Source organism: Linepithema humile, chromosome 3, assembly GCF_040581485.1.
Source record: "Linepithema humile isolate Giens D197 chromosome 3, Lhum_UNIL_v1.0, whole genome shotgun sequence".
In the NCBI taxonomy this organism is placed as follows: Eukaryota; Metazoa; Arthropoda; class Insecta; order Hymenoptera; family Formicidae; genus Linepithema; species Linepithema humile.
Window position 1 is genome coordinate 6,691,879 of NC_090130.1, and position 20,419 is coordinate 6,712,297.

At 34.1% G+C, this 20,419-nt stretch overlaps 1 protein-coding gene across 7 annotated transcripts in view; it reads left to right on the forward strand.

The window, feature by feature from the left end:
* The window catches only part of LOC105676519 (TWiK family of potassium channels protein 7), a 246,918-nt gene that overhangs the window by 105,323 nt on the left and 121,176 nt on the right, over window positions 1–20,419 (forward strand). For all 7 annotated transcript variants that reach the window (XM_012374493.2, XM_067351932.1, XM_067351936.1 and 4 more), the window contains 2 exons: window positions 8,389–8,428; window positions 18,752–18,810. The gene's annotated coding sequence lies outside the window, so the exon portion shown is untranslated. The remainder of the gene's footprint in view (window positions 1–8,388; window positions 8,429–18,751; window positions 18,811–20,419) is intronic.

A 20,419-nucleotide genomic window follows, 5' to 3' on the forward strand; every position in this document is an offset into this window, starting at 1 on the left:
GAGCAGAGCTGAGGGCACTACTAAGACTTAACCCTTATGTTAAGTTTATGAGGGGGCAGCTTGTGAGCTCGCAAGCTTGGAAATGCCGGAGAAACCGTGGATGGTGGCGGCTGGAGGGTGGACAGAGGTGAGATAGGGGGTGAGTTAAGCTTGTGTAAGCTGCCTACGAAATTATGAGCAGGATAATGCTGGAAACTTCTTCCGAGGGGATACTGCCGCACGAAATGCGCTACCTTGCTCGTTATTTCTCATTTTTATTTTGTATGGAGATGTGTATTTCTTTTATTACGTTACAAATCGATAATTAATTTTTTACAAAATATAATTATCAAAGCTGGTGCTTTGCTCTTTTCTTATCAAATCTTAATATTAATGATTAAAATTACAATTATCATAAACTGCAAACTTCAAAAGAAAAATATTTTTAATAATAACTCATTGCAGGAAATCGAGTAGTACATAATAAAATCGGGAAAAAATATTACGAGACAGTAAACTCGCCATCTTAAAGTTTCAGCAATAGTATTTTTTTCGAAATTTTGCTGCGAATATCGTATACGTATATTCGTTTGATATGAACTTATAACTTACAACGACAAAAGTTTTGAAGGTTTCTTTATTCGTTATTTTGATCCCGAAATTGCACATGTCTGAGCCAGCTCATACCTTTCTACTTGCCGTATCAATACTTCCATCGCGTCGCAGCACCTTGCGGCGATAGCGCCGTAAATCGCTTTCATTGTTCCGCGGTAACACGTTGCTGCGATCGCGCCAGCGTTCATCTACGGATTCAAAATGTCGAACGTACCGGGGATTGCATGAAACTGTATTGGAGCACTTCTCGCGATATAAAATCAGGCTGCGAAGATTGCTTCCAGGAAATGCCGCTCGCCCGGCATAACTACGGGCATATATATGCACATCGATCATGGAAAGTGTGATGTATTTCATCCAAATGCGCGCGGGAAATGTTCCAAAAGGAACAAGCCGGTACAACGTATTTACGAAACAGTTTTTAAAGTCGTTTGCAGATCGCGCGGTGGATTCTTTTGTGCACGTCTTGTTCTTTGGAAGAAACTAAAGATGTAATTTATATGAAACTGATTTTATTATTATGATGATTTATGAGATTTCAAGTATTGAGTAATTTTGAATTTATCGTTGAATGCCAAAAAATTATCTGAACTTAAATGTCTGAAATGATACATATCGATGATATTAACGGCATAATTAGGCTATTAGCAATATAATTATTGGGAGAGCATTTGCACATTATTTATTGATTAACAGCTATTGAAATATAGAAGCTATTTGTATGTAACATGCAAAACATAGATTTAATGATCGTACTATTATATTCGACATTATTAGTGCATTACGCTGAAGTAATAATTGTTTCCGAGGAAATGGTTTATCAATACAGCACCATTTTGATTGCCCGTCCGCGCGCTCTTATCTCGAGTTTGATTGATGCATCGCTCGGAAGATATCGATAACCTAGCCAACAATCGGGCTGGCACTAAAAGGTGGTGGGATTAAGTGACATGGGTAATCGCTAATCAATTACAAGTGGCAATCATCGTGCGATTACCTGTGCCGCCAGACGCGAAATCGTTCTCATATAAATCACACGACAGCCTTAGTCGTGAGAGAGAGTAGGAAATCGCTGGCTGCAGTGCCTTGTACGTACCCAGAATCCGTGCATGTTCTGACCTAGAGGTTGGCGGATCTGCTTCTCCTTCTCTCTCTCTCTCTCTCTATCATCCTTCTTCCGGTATTGTCGTCGCTTGCTAACAGAGAGCCGGAGAAGACCTAAGCTTCTTCCTATCCCTTATCCTTCTCTCTCTCTCTCTCTCTCTCTCTCTCTCTCTCTCTCTCTCTTTCACATGCCATACATTGACGAGACGTCAAGACCAGGTGCTACCTATACTGGTAGCTTCTCATCCCTAATTTCTGCCAACGAGACTCGGAAAGTTTAATACCGGGGATTATCGTCCTTACTTTTTGAGCTTAGCGCGTAACAGAAGTTGCTCCGGGCTTTTTAAAGATTATCTTAATTCTTAATGTATACAGCATTGTAAATTTGTATTGCAATTATTTTGCTATTTTTGGATGATTTTTATTTAAATTTAAGCGATACACATTTAGATGCTTTTATCGAGAAATAGAATATATGCATTTATGTGATTAATTGCCATTAATTTATTTAACAATAACTAGTCAATTTGAGATTGAATGGTGTTAGAATTTTATCCTCACCACGCCATGAAGACAAAAGAATAAAACGATGACTGCTAAAAGAGAAACTGGCTTTTGATAATAGAAAACGCGAATAATGGCCGCTTGATAGCTCTTTTCTCTCCCTGCAATCATAGCGATCGATTAACGCGTGTTGGTGTCTAGTTGTCGTCTGTAAAAGTGGAACGCCCCATAAATTTGTGTCTGCTATGTGTGCTTCGGCAAGGTATTCAATTTTCTCGTTGACACACGACCGCGCCAGTTTCTCCTGTGTCATAATTTTTATTTTTTCCTTTGTTTCATCAGTTTTGCTTTCTCTTCTATCAGATTTCTCTTATTGTAAAGATTTTATGATCAAATCTTGAATTACTTCCATATTTCTTTATTTATGCAGTTCAAGTTCTGTCGACAACATCTGTGTATAAGAGGATTAAATTTTATCGAGATATGTCTGCTTAAAATAATTGGTTCAGAGCTTATTTTATTTTTACTTGCCGTTAATGTTGTTTACGCTCGTTCGTTCTGATATCGGAAAATTCTTCGAGATGCTTGAAACTGTCAGTTCTCCAACCAAAATTGAATTAGTATCGATTTAGCGAGAGTATATAGAACTCGAATCAATCAAATCAGTTTTTCAGGCAGTACTGGTTATTCATTTCAATACTGTTTTTAATCTTTTTTGTTGTACGGTTTCAGTGAGCAAAGATTAGAATTTATGTATCAGAATATAATGTAACACCGTAGTGGACAGTGTGTCTCATTATAAACTGCAACTTGATAATTTGTCGGACATGACGCGTCAGTGACAAATGTTCACATCGATATGAACGCCTGGAGAATATCGTTTAGGGGACAGCAAGAAAACTTGACAGAACAGAAAAATGATAGTGCCGCGCCGGGTTAGAATAGCGGCTCAAAGAATAATGATCAGCAATCTGTTAGTTTACAGCTTACGCGACGTCCCCTGATTCCCTTTTTACTTTCACATAAAAACACACTGTCGATGCGACTTGTGAAGGATGTTTTTGATGTGAGAAAAATATTAATAAAATATGCGGATAGATTTGCATTGCGTGAAAAGTCAAACTATTTTTTGTATTTTTTTACTTTACAAAAAAAAAAAATATTTTATTCTTAGAATTAAGAAACTTTAATTAGCTGATGAAATGTAAAATCTATAAAGGCTAGCTATCGACTCTAGCGAAGTTAAACATTGATGTGCGATTCTTGATATGAAAATATATTTTATACGACAGAAATCGATTTTTATGTACAGTATCGGTTTTCGCATCAGATTTAAAAGAGATATACTTTTCTAATAATATCGCAAAACTTTCCAGAACGATGATGCCATGCTATAATTTCGTAGCGTATAAATGTCATCTTGCATTTTTGCAAGAAGCAGATAGGCAGAATAAATTTCCCAACGGTCTTGCGCAAAGCCTTCAAAGAAAATCCTGCGACGCCGCGATACTCCAATCTTAAATGAAGTCCTGAATATATTTCCCGCGTTATGCTTGGACAAATATTATCATCGCTGCAACAAAGAGCCGTGCTTCATTGTATACCTTCATTCTGTGTCGACGCGAGGATCTTTTCAGAAGGTCACGAGCAATTTCCTCTTTGCCTTCTCTAACTCGTGGACAAAAAAGCGATTTGCATCGTATAAAAGGGCGCCTGATGAAGGTGCGAGGAGTTTAGGATCGAGGCTATTAATGACACTAGAAACAACTTAGTTTGCCGGGAATTGGAGGAGAGATAGGATGGCGAAGGCGCGAATGAATAGAATATACGGCAACAATTACGCGATTGTGAAATGGAAATTGTTTCGCGTCCGGTCACGTTCAAGAACATTCTTCATTGCTTTATGTATACGTCTCTTTTTTTTCTCTTTCTTTTTTTTCCGAAACGTCGATGAAGTACGATAGGAAGTGATATATTTTTATTGGCCGCAAGTTCCAGCGCCGAATGATCGGGAGTTTTGCAAGCGAGTCACGCGCGCGAGGATTTGTGATTTTGATCCTAATGTGCCCTACTCCTCCTGGGTGTAATAACTTCTGTTTCATACAACTTGTCTCGTGCAATACAACAGTATTGTTTCGGTAACATTGCTAGACATTGGTCATGCATCTATTTTTGCAGAAGTTTCAGAACTTCTGCGACTTTCTGAGCTGTAGTTTGTCTTCTTCTGCTATTACAAGTTTCCCAGCCTCATTCTTTGAATCGTACTTCAGTCGTCGTCGTTTTACTTTATCGTTCATGAATCATAAATTCCTTTTCAATAACATCAGATTTTTATTCTGTTCTTGTTTTATTTCTTCATGACATACGTCTGATGTTTGATCATTGATATTCGCTATAACATTATGCACATCTTAAATATTGCAGAGTATTTTAGTATATTTTCATTAATTAAAATCGGAAACAACAAAACAACAAATATTTAATTGCTTATTTGTTCTCTACTACGTTTATTATGAATAATCATTAATACATGGTGATGGATAATATATTTTCGCGAATGTACGCGGCATCAAAGTTAGAGAGAATATATGATGCAAGAGAACGGAAAATTAAATGAACGTAGACGATGCGATAACTGCGTTTTGCTAATTGCTTTCTTCATCGGGACGAATTATCGGAGTCCGTTCCTTCGATGGGCATTTTTCTTCGTCCTGCAATCGAGTTGGGCGCGTTGAAAAAAAAATCCGCACAAAATACCTCATCAGCTTCTGAATAAATTTCTTATCGCACCTCTCGCTTCGAATTAAGTTTGAAGTTGAAAAAGTTCTCGATGAATTCTATGCCTCGGCGGACATGGTGATTCCGTACTGAGCGATTCATTAGTGACGCAGTATAACGATTATATCTTTATTAGTAAAATTCCCTCGCGTTTCACTAACGCCAGAGAGAAATTTTCATGCACTCGCTGGTCGAATTGCATTGAAAGTTTAATTTCCGAACGAAATATCCTGCAATAATTTAATGATAGAAGTTTCTTCTATTGAATCCGTGCGCATACATCGATATATGTGAGTTCGAATCGTCATTATAACGGGTTCAATTGGTTTCATTTAACGTTCATCGTATTTTCTTATTATGTCTCTATCAATTGATGAGTCTGAATTGCCTTCATTACAATGTCGCATGTTTAGCAAAAATATTTTCGAGATATTTTAGTATTAACGTTATTATTTTTTATTTTTTATGTATAATTCATATATTATATTTTTCGAAACACAATTTTTTTTAAAATAAAATTGTTGGAGTGTTTTTATGCCTTGGTAAAAGTATTTTAAGATTAAAGCTTATAGAGTGGTCAGTTGTCTGCAGAAATGTTTAGTGTTGGCTGAATATACGTGCGCTTATATTACTGCGCTCGCTTTGTATGTGTCCAGTTATATCCGGTTCTTTGCTACTTGAAAGTCTGACATATACAGCAGCGATCCCCTAACTATGAAAAACGGTTGAAACTTGCATACCTCTTTAAAGTTTCGTGAAAGCAATTGAGAATTTCTAGGGAAACTCTTGAGACGTGTATGAGGACGTATATAATTTTCGATTCCATGAGCGAGGCGAATTTTCCTTATTGAATTCAGAATATGACGCGACCGATGCATGAATCGTCAATACTTTGTACCTTATTTCATGCGATTAAAAGAAAGTTACAAAAGCGACTTCAGTTGTATAAAGTAGATGTGATTTATGTACAACAATTATACAAAAATAGATAATATAAATAATAGATATTTCTATTTAAAATTAACTCTAAATTAATTCTAATCCGAAAATATTTTTTTCTCTAAAGAAACATAAATTTTTAAATGCAATTTATTCAAAAGTTATATACAAAGAAAAGTTGTAAATTTATCTCTTTGAGACGACGGAAAGAACGATAAATCTGAATTAAAAAATAAAAAGGGATATAAATTCTTACATTTTCCAATATTGTTCTCTCAAATCCCATAACTTATATTCAAGCTAGTTTTTCCTATTACGCATATGAGGCAGGAGTTATGGTATTCACGCATACGTGATAACAGTTTGGAAGTAAACGAAGACAGTCTTATGTGCAACGAATAGGAAAAAGATTTTTATAAAAAAAGCAATAAATTATAGTAAATAAACAGCATTTAAGTCTAAATAAATCAATGTATAATTTTTTATCATATAGTATCTCTATATAATAACTAGATAAAGTTGTTAATTTGTTACAAATATATTTTAAAATATATAATTGCATGTTCAGACTAAATTATAAAACCGTTTGCCTTTTTTTATCTCTGCTTAGAAAAACATTTGCTTTCTCCTTTGCTCTTCTCTCGCTGAATAAGCTAAGAACGAAGTTAAATAATGATTCGCGGAAGCTCACTCAGCTTTTCATGGGGCTTTTAATGGGGGGCTATAACATTAACGATGAGTGATGACTCTCACCTCTGTGTCATGAAAAGAAATAAATTATGCTAAATGAGACAGGCTCAAGATCTTGAACATTATAGTTTATTTTAAATATCACATTTTCTAATTGCGTTTTTTAAAATTTAAATATACTTTTTGCTTATTTGTATTACTCATTTAACGTGTTGGCAGGAAAAGAGATGTATGTATCTCTTCTCTTTATCTATATCTTTAATCGGTAATAATATAACTGTTTCCTCATGGAAAAGGTAAATGCGACCGAATTTAACACAGAGTAGAGAATAAATCTCTTATTCTAAAAGTTTGAAATAAATGACCGTATTTTTTTCTCTATGGGTGGAGTCGCCTCGTTCAGCCAGCTATCGTATCGATGAACTTTCGTTTCCACCCCTATCTCGTTGTGCTGAATGAGCTAAAAAAAAAACCAAAGTGATAGCTACGAGAGTATACTTTCGTTTTCGTAGTCAGCAGGAACTTTATTGAGTTGTAGAATTTTAGAGTTGCATATTTTTAACCATAATTGCAGTAAGATTATACCCAGGTAGCCAAATGTTAGCAATGTTGGCAGATTGATAGCAAATTTGATTAATTAATAATTATAACAAAATGTGGTTGCTAAGAGAAATTGACGATAAATTTGATCAAATTTGCTGTTAATCTGTTTACTGGTATATAATATTTTTATAAAATAGCTAAAAGAAAGATAAAGAGGAGATAAAGAAAAGAATAGAGCAAGACTTGAATTTATTCAAGTTTATAATAATAAGACAGTTTAATTATGCAATTATATTTTTAAATTAGTTTACAAAATTAAATTTAATTAAACAAAAAAGTTTAAAATTAAAGACAAAGTTTGGTGAGTTGTTTACGAAACAGTTCACATTATTTTCGCGCGATTGCGTTACTATGTTGTGATATTTTGACAACAATGTACTAACATTCTCACGGGAATGAAATCTATGCACGATTGCCTTCTGACGCATGATGGTGCGAATAGCGCATTCGACAAAGTGCAAAAATCGATTTTCCAAGCTCGCGCGAATGAAAACTTCCGGTCTTTAAAGAGGCTCATTATTTTCCTGCCAGAAACGACCGGTCGCAGACCAACCGGCCCTTCCTCTCCACCTCTGCCGTTCCGCCGTCGTGCCAGCTAGAGAATGGGATTTCGGGTGGAATCGGGGTGGACAAGATTGATAAATTATCGGCTTGAAAAATGCAAAACCGATGCGCGCACACCTACGATTTCACAGACACGCACTCACACGTCCGCGCGGCGGTTGTGTTGGTGTGACATATCGCACGAGTAAGCCCTTATACGATGAATTCAGGCGGATGCATGTTCCCCACATAAATTCCGACACGAAGCTACGTCGCCTGTCATACAGGATGCACTGAAAAACTGCGGGCTGCGCCGAGAGTGTGTTCCTCACTTTTACGCCTCGTTGCAACGCTTCATGGTTTAACCGCGTAATTAAATTTATGGTCTCATTTTATAGACGGCTAATTATCGGCGTGAATAAAAAATGCGTTAATTTTGTTTATTTTTCTCGCAGTCGGTTTATTTGTTTTACAGAAGCGTTTCGTTTTTTCTGAAAATACATTGCTGCCAAGCAATTCGTAATAATGAACGTTTAGATAAAATTATACAAGCTCTATAACGAGTAAATTTATTATTACGGAACACTGCAATAATATTCATTAATTATTAATTAAATGTTTTTATTGTTTCAGAGAGGAGAGATGGACATTATCGCTGCGCATTTATCATAAGGTTAGTAGATGTAAATTGTTGAAATTAAGGCTATCTAATTAGCATCGATAGAATTACATGCATTTTAAGAGGCCATTTATTTCTCTCTTGGCAATCACAATTTGTTATAACTATTAATGCATACATTATTTCGGATATTAGAGCATGTAGTGCAAAGATTGAATAACCTAAATTTCTACTCTTAGAAAAAAATATTATATAATACGAGAAAAATTTAATATGTGCAACTATTTAAAAAAATGTATAAAATATATAAAAAGTATTTCTGGGTACGTTTGTCGCGAAATTTTAATGCTTCACGATTTTACACGGTACAGCTTTTTGTGCACGAGATTTTTTGACAAAATTTACAAGGAGACACTTGTAGCGATGTAATTCAATTTGCCATATGGTGCTTTTTCCGCGATTTAAATGTCGCGATGATTTTTTCTCTTGGATGTACGTTTGATTGGGCACATGTTATCAATATATTAGAGAAAAAGAGAGTAAAGAGAAACTTTTATAATAGACTTACAATCATTAATAGAGAATTATATATGACTGTATAGATATAAATATACTTGTAATATTAATGCATCTGCTGCGCACATGAATATATATTTACGCAATTATTTTCTCTCGGGTATTGCTTGATTGATTAGATTAAAATTTTTGTTATATTACTTATGCTGTCGTTATGCTCCATAAAGCTATCCAAGTTTTAATCTCGCCTCGAGTGAAGAAAAGTTAAGCCAAGTTGTGATTCAGCTATAACCAAAGACATAATCATAAATAATATCTACGTAAAATATTAACAAAGGAGCAGGACATGCAGGAAAAAAATGCTTTTAATAGTATCAAAATAAATATTTATATAAAAATTTTTGTTTTTTCTGGAAGTCAGAAGTCAAAAGTTAATAATATGTGTATAAACAGTTGTGGACTACTTTGGCTTTGTATTGACAACATTGATCGGATTATGCAATACTATACATATTTATAGAAATATAAAGTTAAATAATTTACAATACAATCTACTAAAGCATATCTTATGCTATGTAAATGAATATTTGTGATTTATATAAATTGTATGTGAATTTATAAGTATTTATTGCAACTTAATAGATACTAATGTAACATTATGAAAATATTTAACATACAAATTAATTTTCTAATATACGATATATTTCTAGCGTTTGTAATACATTTATTTTTACACAAAATGAAATATAATTATAATAAAAACATTTTACATGAACTGGTTAATTAGATTTAATAAAAGCATAATCATGCTATTCATATATTATTAAAGGCATTCAGTTAATAGGAAATTTTAATTATCGAGCATTATTTTGCTATAATGGGAATGATTTTGCAACTTTGTTTTGTAAAAATACGTACATTCAAACGGATATCTCTTATCTTTTTCAGTTCCGAGTCAGTTAGATGTTATATGAACATGTAATTTAATATTATTAATTAAAATAAATTAAAATATCTTGAACAAAAATATTTTTAAACAAATGCATTTGTTAATTGACAAACAGATGTAGCTTGATAATAAATTGCAATGTAATGGAAAATGTAATTAAGTTTGTCAACTTTCACGATATGTAGTATGACAGTGTAATATGATGTCGAAACGCTAAAGCGTGCATGATCTTTCGTTTAACTGTAAATTATAAAATTGCATACTGTCAGCGATATATATATATATACATGAAGCTATAGAATAAAATAAACCTCCGAATTCCTCAAATGTCAGGTTTACAGTCAGCTGGTTAGAAACACTTGTTATTCGAGTTCGATGTTGTTTCAATTTCTGGGTTGAATATCGATTAAACGTATCGATATTTCAACGTACGCAAATAGTAGAAGTGCCGTATCGAATATTTTTCCACTTGCCATCGTAAAAGGTAATATCGGCACTGTGCAGAAGGTGCGTTGCATTTAATCGATGAATTCAATATCGTGGATTTTTGTCATTATTGTAGTAAACAACAAGCCATACACATTGCTCTTGACGTACTGTGTACTGCGTTGGTTTCGATGAGGTATTCATTTAATATGCATTACGCTGCAGCGTTGCCATGATAAGTGCTGATCTGGCTTAAATCCTTTTTTACGTACCATCGTCGAGCTAACGCGATATAAAATTAAAAAGAAAAAGTAAAAAAAAAATTTATTACTGAAAAGTTAAAATAGTTAAAATTCTTGTCCTGTTTAATATACCTTCTGAAATTAGTTAATACAATTTTAATACATTTTGTGAGCATAATTATACTTTTTATATTCCTCATTTGCAAATAAAATGCCGATATTTTCTATATTATGCAGCACACAATACGTCAAGAGTAATGTTCATGGCTTGTTGTTTACTACAATAATGACAAAAATCCATGTATTGAATTTTCTATATTTGATGTATGTGATTAATGTACAAATAGATTTTTTATGTAAAGTTTATTGCATTTTTCAGTGTACTAGTTTTCATTATTCTATTTTAATAAAATATTTTCTTGATTAAAAGCTTTTCAATATTATAATTATTTGTTAAATTGTTAATTTTTAATAAAAAGATTTAAAGATTATTAAATAAAGGTATCGAAAAATATTTATTATTTATTTTTATATATCGGTATTTTCACGTAGTAATTTATTTTTAAATTTATCTTTGAGGATGTAGACCGATTTCTTTGTACTATTGTTTGAAATACTTATGTCTTTTTTCTATTTCTAAATCCTAAATTAAATTTGCGATATTTCCTTGTAAAAACTACGTCTCTCTGTTCAAAAACAAGTTTATGAATCTTTTGTCAAGTGAGTTATTTTCTATTTCAAACGGTAACAAGATTTTTCAATATTTCGTGAAAAAATCGTGACCGAGGGGATATATCTGTAGATTGTATGCATTTGGCGTAGCAGTCATCGAATACGATCGAAACAGATTTTGGCGGAGTGGCTCCGATGCCAATGTGATTGCAACATTGTCGCATGGTCAATGATTTGTAACGGATTTACAGCAACTCGTGGTTGCTAATAAATACGCAATTAAATATGCTGAAGTACTTCATTGGAAGTAAAATTGTGCAATGAAATGTACGGATCGACACGTCATGTTGTAATGATTCTAATAATGCTTGAATAACGCAGTAATATTAAAAATGTTAAATATTATAATTTTTTATATCTTACGATTGAATATAAAGAAAGATAAGAAAATTAAGAATAAAAAAGATTGTAAAAGAGATATTTAAAATACTCTGTTATCGATTGGAATCAAAAATTTTGAAAAAATTTTTTAGTAAAGTATGAAATATTTTTTAATCTTTGATTGTATTTTTATCTGAAAGAAATTTAATTTTAGCATCGATTCTTATCTGTAAACACATATGGAATTGTATCCTATGAACACAAAGATTATCTACTTAGGGCCATCTGCCAAACCCATACAAAGTAAACTGTGTGTGAAATCAGATTTTGGAAGGCACGGTTTAACGCGTGAAAGAGCCTCTTTTTTATTAGGGTCGGAAAATGTCATTACAAGGAAAATTGGGTAAAGAATAATAACAGTCATAACAAACTGGACGAGATACTGCTAAAACATATATTACAATTTTTGAATAAAATGTTTAAATTACAACATTGAATGTTATATTTTGGAATAACAATTTATCTTCTTTTTTTTTTTCATTAAGTAAAAAAGAACAAAATCGAGTAAGGTTTTGCGCGACGATAAGAGTTTTGCAAATTTGACGGATAGTTCTATGTTCAACAATTACGACGAGTTACAGATCCCCTATGTTACGTGCACCAATCTACAATTGACGAGCTAAATGCGCTAACGCGGTAATTTGATCTGTCTGCCCCATGACGAAATATCGGAAAACGGGAGAATACGTGAGCTAGTTCTGAATACGCGACCGAACACGTCCGTCTGTTATTTCATTCTATGATTTTTTCAGCGTTCACCTTTTGCTACGCACTGTACCTTGTATTCCAAAAAGAGGAAAAAGAAAAATATAAGTAATCGGCGTGAATATCGGCGTTCGATGTTGAACTTGTTTGTGTAATTAGCATGCACGTTGCGGAGGCGATAAATGAATCAGGTCTAATTACATGATTGAATTTTCACCCAGCGCGAAGTGTCCTTCTCTCGCGCTCTCTAATAATACATACATACATGCTATGCAGTACGCATGCCATAGTCATTTCCATTAAACTGATACTTACGGTTCTACAGATAGCAAGTTAGAGCACCAACTTTAGTGGATATACGAAATTAGGTTTAGCAATTATCGTGGTAATATGCACTGCAGTTTGTCAGTCTTGCTATTGCACTGTTTGTTTAAATCTTTTGGTTTCCTTTGCAAATTATGCCGCTTATGGCAAACATTGTGAAAATATATTATTTAATTAATAATATTTTAATAACGGTGATGATTTTTTAGTATCTCGAGTGTTAGATAAAAACTTGTACGGCGTATTAATTACTATAAATTGTATTTCATAACCAAATTGATAATTGATGCTTATACATTACACAAGATCTTCTTTGCTAGTTTCTTATTACATATTATAGTTACTTGTGATACAGTAAGGTAATACTCTATCTCAAGGCGATACTATATCTTGTAAAGGATCTTAAAGCTGCCATTAGGTATTATCCATCTCGCATGCCGTCTTAATTTGACTCTACGCAGTCACGCGGAACTGCCTCCTCAAATTGAGTATTCTCGTAAAGGAATGACGATGCGGGCGGGCGGCGGGGTCGCCGAAAATGTGGATATTCTACCTCCGAAACCATCTCTGGCATGGTCCCTCATTAAAATAGTTAAGCTCTATTAAGAAGCGGCTAGGTCCAGGGTGCTCTAAAGTAACACGTTCTATTGTACATCAGCCCCGCCGCTGGGACGGTTGATAATAACGGTGGATATCACCTGGGAAGTTTAGCGTAACTACAGCTGCGAGCTACATTACGTCAGCCTCGTTGATGGGCCCTTATGCCAGATTGCAGGGAGGGTGCTCATTAAAGCCGCAAAAGTTTCAAAGTATTAAAATTTCGAACGTAATAGAGTCTACGATGAAGTCGACGATAAAGTCAGCTTGATGTTCGACAGTGATATACATCAACTATTTTACAGAAAAAAACTTTCAATTTTCAAGTGTCGAACATATTAAAATGTCCAAGTAAGATTCTTAGAAGATCTATTTCTGACGAAATATAGTATATTAGCAATACAAATGTTATAAACAGTATTTTTAAAAGGCTGATACGCGAAGAGATATGCGTTGAGCCTGAAACCTCTGCCAATGGATGATATTCTCTTTACGGGGAGCGTTGACGCGAGTAGAAGACACAAGTAGAAGACGTTTCGCGATGAAAGTATCTTATTCTCAGATGTATGCAAGAGACCAACTAAACGAGCATGCTTCAAAAACAATGTCTTGTGAAGCGTTACGATAAAACGACGACACTTCTGTTGATAACATCGGGCAAACAAAGTACTGGGGAATACCGTGACCACTTGCAGCTGTCTCCAACACTCGAGAGCATCTCGAGAGGGTGTCACGTGCGCTCGTCCTGCTCGTCTTTACCTGCAATTTCCGGATAGCGTCGTCGCTATCAACGAGCAAAATCTGCCGCCGTAGCTTTCTCTCTTTACGGCACGTGAGCGCTATAATTTTCGTCGCATTAGCAGGTGGATTGTTACGAGCGGATTATTTTGATGTGGAGCAGATACGGTATTTTAATATTAAATCTGGGCTATATATATATTGCGATATAAATCTGTTTCCAATTTTGTACATGTTTGTTACAATATGGTGTAAATAAATGTTAATAAAACTTATGTGTTTTTAAGTTTAAATTATGATTTATAATTTTATACAGATTTTATTTGCAATAATATATTATTGTTACACTTTAAACGTAACATTATTTGAGCATATTTTTAAACAACAACGAATTACCAAGTAAAAATTGAAAAATTATTTATCTAAAATAATGTTGAGTTAAATTATTAAATAATCTGATAAATAAAAAGGGTAACAATAAATAAAAAACTTTGGAAGCTGATTTTCATTGTACCTAAAACGATGATTAATTTCGTCGAAATATAACAGTTTTACTGTATGTGAATACTAATGCATTTCTACAAAATACATTGTTGGACTATGTTTTGCACTGTGTAGCGCATAACGCGTTGATATGTTAAGTGAAACTTTGTACGCGGTTTGCGAATCAACAGCGTGTCGCCGGTTGCTAGTTCTTGTTCGTCCGAGATGTCGAGAACTTAGTGATCACGTTCTCGTTGTAAAGAATGTTTTACCTAGGATTCCAGTTTAACAAATACGTTGTTAATATTGGAACACGTATGAATACGTGTGTTTATTTGTAATTTTATTACTTTAATATTAGGAATCTAATTTATTAATGTTATTGAATGCAAAAGTAATCCTACAATTACTCATATATATAATATATCACTCATATATAATTTATATTGTTAAATTAGGAAAAACAATCATACTTTAAATATTTTACACCGAATAAATATATAAGTTCGCGAATTAACATGATGATATATAATGAATATTTTATGATTTACGCTATCGGGATGCTATGATTTAGTGATATGTTGACGGAATATTTGATGCGGTAATTATAGAACGCGCGATTTGACGCAACACGATCACGCTTGTGGTGCGATTAACTGGTTAGCATGAAAATTACACATACATATACAATGTATAATTTATAGTTAGATCAATGTTATCTATCGTACGATTTATCTATCGACGATATCGTCGTGCTACCATTCCCACCGCAATGTGACTTCGATCGTTGCGAATTAGCTATTGCCTGTGAGATACACGCATACATGCAATGGCTATACTATTAATATTGAGATAATTAATATATGAATTTACAAATGTATTGCATATGCAAATGAGATAAATATATGGATACATGCAGATATATGGATTTAGACCTAAAATCCTCTGCCATTGTAGAAATCTTTTGTTTCACACTGAATAATCATTGTATAACAATAAGCTCTTGCAGATTTGTTGATTTGAAGGATTATTTATCCACATAAATATCTCTGATATTTGTGGTATAATTATATAACTGATATTGCAAAACTATTGATTTGACAAAGTTGGTTTTCCTAATTTACAAAGTTTCCTTCGCGGAAGAGAAGTTTCAGCTTTTCTTTTTTCAGTCCAATTCTTTTATTTTATTCTGGCTATTTTAACAAACCAGCTTGAAGGATTTCATTAAATACTCAAACCTCAAGAACATCTAACCTTGTTTGATATTATAGAGATGTTATTTTATATACCTATGGATGTTATTTTAGATTGTCCAATCACAGACGTGTTGTTTTTGGAGATAAAGTTTTTACTTTCTTTGATTTAGAAAACATTTTTTTTTTATGTATCAACTTATTTAATACATGCTTAGTCTTCAATAACATGTTGTCTTTATTTCATTAATTTTGAAGAATATTTTATTTAGTTATAAAATGTAAAATGTACTCGGCTAGAAATAATATTTTTATAAAAAATAGCAGATATATTGTCGAGTTTTACATTGCGTATAGCGCATACGATGTTATAAAGCTTGATATTTTACTTTTGAAAAATCAATAATGTAAAAGAAAGAAGAATTAACGATTAATTTTTCACTGAGAAAATTACACTATTTTCTACGTATTTCTCCTGACACTTTTTAAATTCACAAACGAGAACTTAATGCCAGGAATTCAATTTTTTTCACTGTAATTGCCTTCGACTTTTTGATCGAACTCTGTAGACGTTTAATTGTCAGGATTTGGTTACTACGTGCGTACTGAACGTTCGCGTACGTGGCTCTCATCCATTTAATACTGGGAGCTACGGATTCAGGTGTACAAATTCCATTTTCTGTGTATGTATAGAAACGTGATCACACGAACGAACAATTCTCGTACGTGCCTGCGTACGTGTGCGAATTTGATCCACCCTTCAAGTTCAGTACGCGGTAGGCGTCAGACCGTGATCCGTTACAGGAAGATCATCCAGATGGTTAGAAACTTCTAATTACTAGGTTACTCTAAGGATCCGTCTAGTGGTGCGAAATATCTATCTCTAACTGAATTTTACATCAAAATTCATCGGAATACATGAGACAAGAAGTAATGCACGCTTGATTGAAAGGGCGCATCGAATACTAGTGTTACATCTTTATATAAAAACGTTTAACATTTAAGAATGTTATTACTTTACGGAAAAAATGTAAGAATCTTTCAGAAATATTTTCCTTGATTTTTTGTTCTTTTTTGAATCTATTTTAATATGAGTCAATTTGACACGCTAATGACGTCGGTAAACATTCAAATAATGGCACTAATAATTTGAATGCGCCATATAATGAGAATTAAGACTGTTTTAAACAAAAAAGCCTTTGTAGTATTATTTAGTCTCTGCTGCATCATTTTATGGCGCATTGCTGCGCATTATTTAGTCATGTAACGTTACAAACGTGCTGCGCCGTTGCAGCGCAATATTATGGTGTTAAAGTTAAAGAAATTAATAGTACGTTGCAACTTTGGTTTAATCCTTGCTCTGCAAAAATATGCTGCTGCAACTATGTTAACTAAGCAATTAGTTTGTATCCGAGTTTTATAATCCTGGATACATTTTGTAGTCACATTAAATACATATGTGGGCTACGCATATCTCTCTACCATCAATTAAGATAATTAGCTGCCAGTTACTTTTTAGCTCTCACGCATTTATCGTCCAAGTTAATATGCGTTGTAACAAAGAAATCAAGATACACGCTATAAAAAAAGAATTATAAATTATTACTCCTCCATGTGCACCGTTCATTCATCTCTTCTTATTTATCGCGAGTGAAAAGTCGTAATATATAATCCGTATAAATTAACGAGATACGGCACTATCGAGGACCGAAAGAAATATCTAAGAAAGCTTTACGAGCTTTTGTCGCGCGTGGGAGAATGCTCCGGTTACGCGCAACTGGGCGCGCGTTATCGAGCGTTGGAACGCGGTCATAGTTATGCATATTAATTGTAACACAACGCAATAGAGCGCAAACCATGCTGACGAATTCAACGCACATGCAGGCTAATGCATCGAAACACGGAACGTGGGGCGAGAAACTTGTCACACGCGTGTAAATAAGGCGTAATGTATGGGGCTTACCGTGAGGCCGCGGACCCGGGGATTACTCCTCCTCCCTCCCTGTGCAAGCCGCACGCACCCTTTCCTCGTAAATGGAATGCAAAGTACATTCGGGCGTAAATCATGCGATAGAAACGGCCGGTAATCCATTGCTCGCGGCGCCGGTCGGCGCAAATCGAGAAGATTGTGACAATGATTCAACGCAGGTTTATAGCACTCCGTGTAATTAAGTCGTATGCAACGGGTATTACGCATGCAAACGTTGCGTTCACGCATCACGCCGTCGCTCGTGGATGTAATCGGATCGTTCCGGGAAACTCGTTGTAAGTTTTTTCTCCACATTTCTGTCTCTCGTCCGATTTATTTATTCATGTTATTTTCTTTTTGTCGGTCCTGTAATTCGACACGCGCAGCGGGGGTTAATTTTTTGCTGCATGCGAGAAATTGCCGCGAGCGCGTTAGCTGTGACGTAACTACGTGCCAATCTCTACGTTCTGCGCTGTGAAAAGATATCGAGATGTCAAAGCGATTTTGCACCGAATACTTTTTGATTTTTTTGTTTAGATGAAATTTATTGCACGTACACATGCGTTTTATCGTCACTGTTTTGACGCGTCGCTATTATATAAATTTAAAAAAAATGAGTATTTTTACCATAATTTAAAAAAATTTCCTCTATTCTTTTCATATTTGTATGTTCATTTGCAAATTTATTAAATTCTACACTACATTTCTACACTGAGAAGAAAATGTTCTGTTTGATTCTACAAACCGTCTGTTCGATTTTGGACGAAACAGACGGTTTGTTGAATCAAATAGAATATTTTTTTCAGTGTAAATTAAAAATTTTGATTTTTGATATATCTGTTATTATATTATATTATATTAAACTTCTATAAATATTTCCGCTTAAAATATAAACAATGTTTAAGTTAAAATTGCTTTTTTTTCACTGGAAACCGATGAAAATTTGAGATTCGATAATTTGCAGCTAGCTTCTTATGCGAGATATCCATAATATATCCAGATATTACAGTCTCGTGTAGTAAATGAAGTCGTCGGATAAACCAGTCTTACAGTTGATCTTTTTTATGCCACTTTACTGTTTTTATCTCTCCCGTTAACTTATGTCCTCGTTTTTTCTAACAGGTGGTGACGAACAGACTCGTGGGAACGGCGCAGATCTTTCCTGCAAACTTCGCCAAGCGGTAAGCGTACGCACAATTTTTAATTTTGAATATAATGAGGCCGTAATTTATAAAGGCTTTTCTTCAGCCGCCTAAGACTTTAACGAGGGAATTAAAGTGGTTTTGAGTCTCAAACGAATTACGTGCATCGAGGAGTTTTTAAGACCTGCGGGAAAGTATTTTTCGACGTACTTTTTTCGCCTAAAACCTTTAAACTGTGTTATTAAATCTAACTCTACATTGTAAAATACTACTTTTGTAGTGATGAAGATTGAAACAAACTTTAACGGCAATAGCTTTTAATGTTCTCGCGTAGTAAAAATTGATTTCTTACACTTTTTTACGGCGGTTTTTGCTTTTTACATTTTATATGTCGAACAATAGATTTCTCGTATATCAACATATTGTGCGATGATGGTCTGTTTGCTCTTTTTATTGCATATTTAATTTAGCTACATGTTATTTGAAGCTTATTTAAAATTCCACTAGCATCAACTTTCGTCCAGATTCATACTTTTAAAGCTTTAAATATGCGTCAGTTCTGCTGCGTAATTTATCTCATTTCTACCGTGGTCTCGTAATATTTTACGTGTTACGTTTGAAATTAAAGCCTCATTAACAAAGTCGAATTTCAATAAAAGTTTAAAGTTTCCTTCAAAATGCATTCTTAACGTCATTAAGGAACGAAGATAAAAAGTTTAAGACAAAGGCCCTAATGCACAGGGTTGATGGGAAGAAGCGAGCTCGCAGTACGCGAAACTGTCAGGAAATTAACCTACTTAAAAGTACCAACTACCAGATGCAAATTACAATTCCTGCATCTTTAATGAAGTATCACATTTTCGACCGGTAACACGAAGCAGCGGAATTTCGAATATAAATTAAACCGACTGTGCTTAATGATAGCGCAAGAAATCATAATTCTCTTTATTTTTACCTCAGTTTAACGGATTGTCGTATTTTTAATGAAATTTTTGCGCCTTTAATTACCAAGACTCGTCTGGTTGATATTTATGTTACGTTTGCGAATGAAATATCAATTAATTGATATTTAATTGAAATTTAATTGAAATATCTTTCGCATAAGAAATAACTTATTTACACAAGGAAAATGGATTTATTTGAAAAATGTAATATTTAATGTGTAGTATAATATGCTTACTCACGATGTGAGAATGAATTCATCGAGCAAAACGCATTTTGCAGATTAATATTTTATCGATAGGTGCTTCATTTAGGAGCGTTGTAATACTCGCAAACTAGCACGTTATCGAATTAATGCAACCTGTACTAACGATGATATGCAAGTTTGCGTAAACATTTTGACACAGCTGAGAGTGCACAATTTGAAATCGTGTAGCGCGATAAGGCGGAACGCGCTCTTTACATTGTAAACGAATATATTAGAAATTCGAGACGGCGAGTTCACTGACACATCTCGTTCTTTAACAATGCTGTTGACACAGTCGTATCGTGTCATTCGCATTTGCTATTCCCAAATGGCGCCAATGGGCCAAATTATCAATCGCTTGCTATTAGCGATACAAACTTGTACTCTCCCGGGACACGAGATGTACGTATCAAAACCTTGTGCTCTCGTAAAATCAATGCGCACTACAACATCTGCATT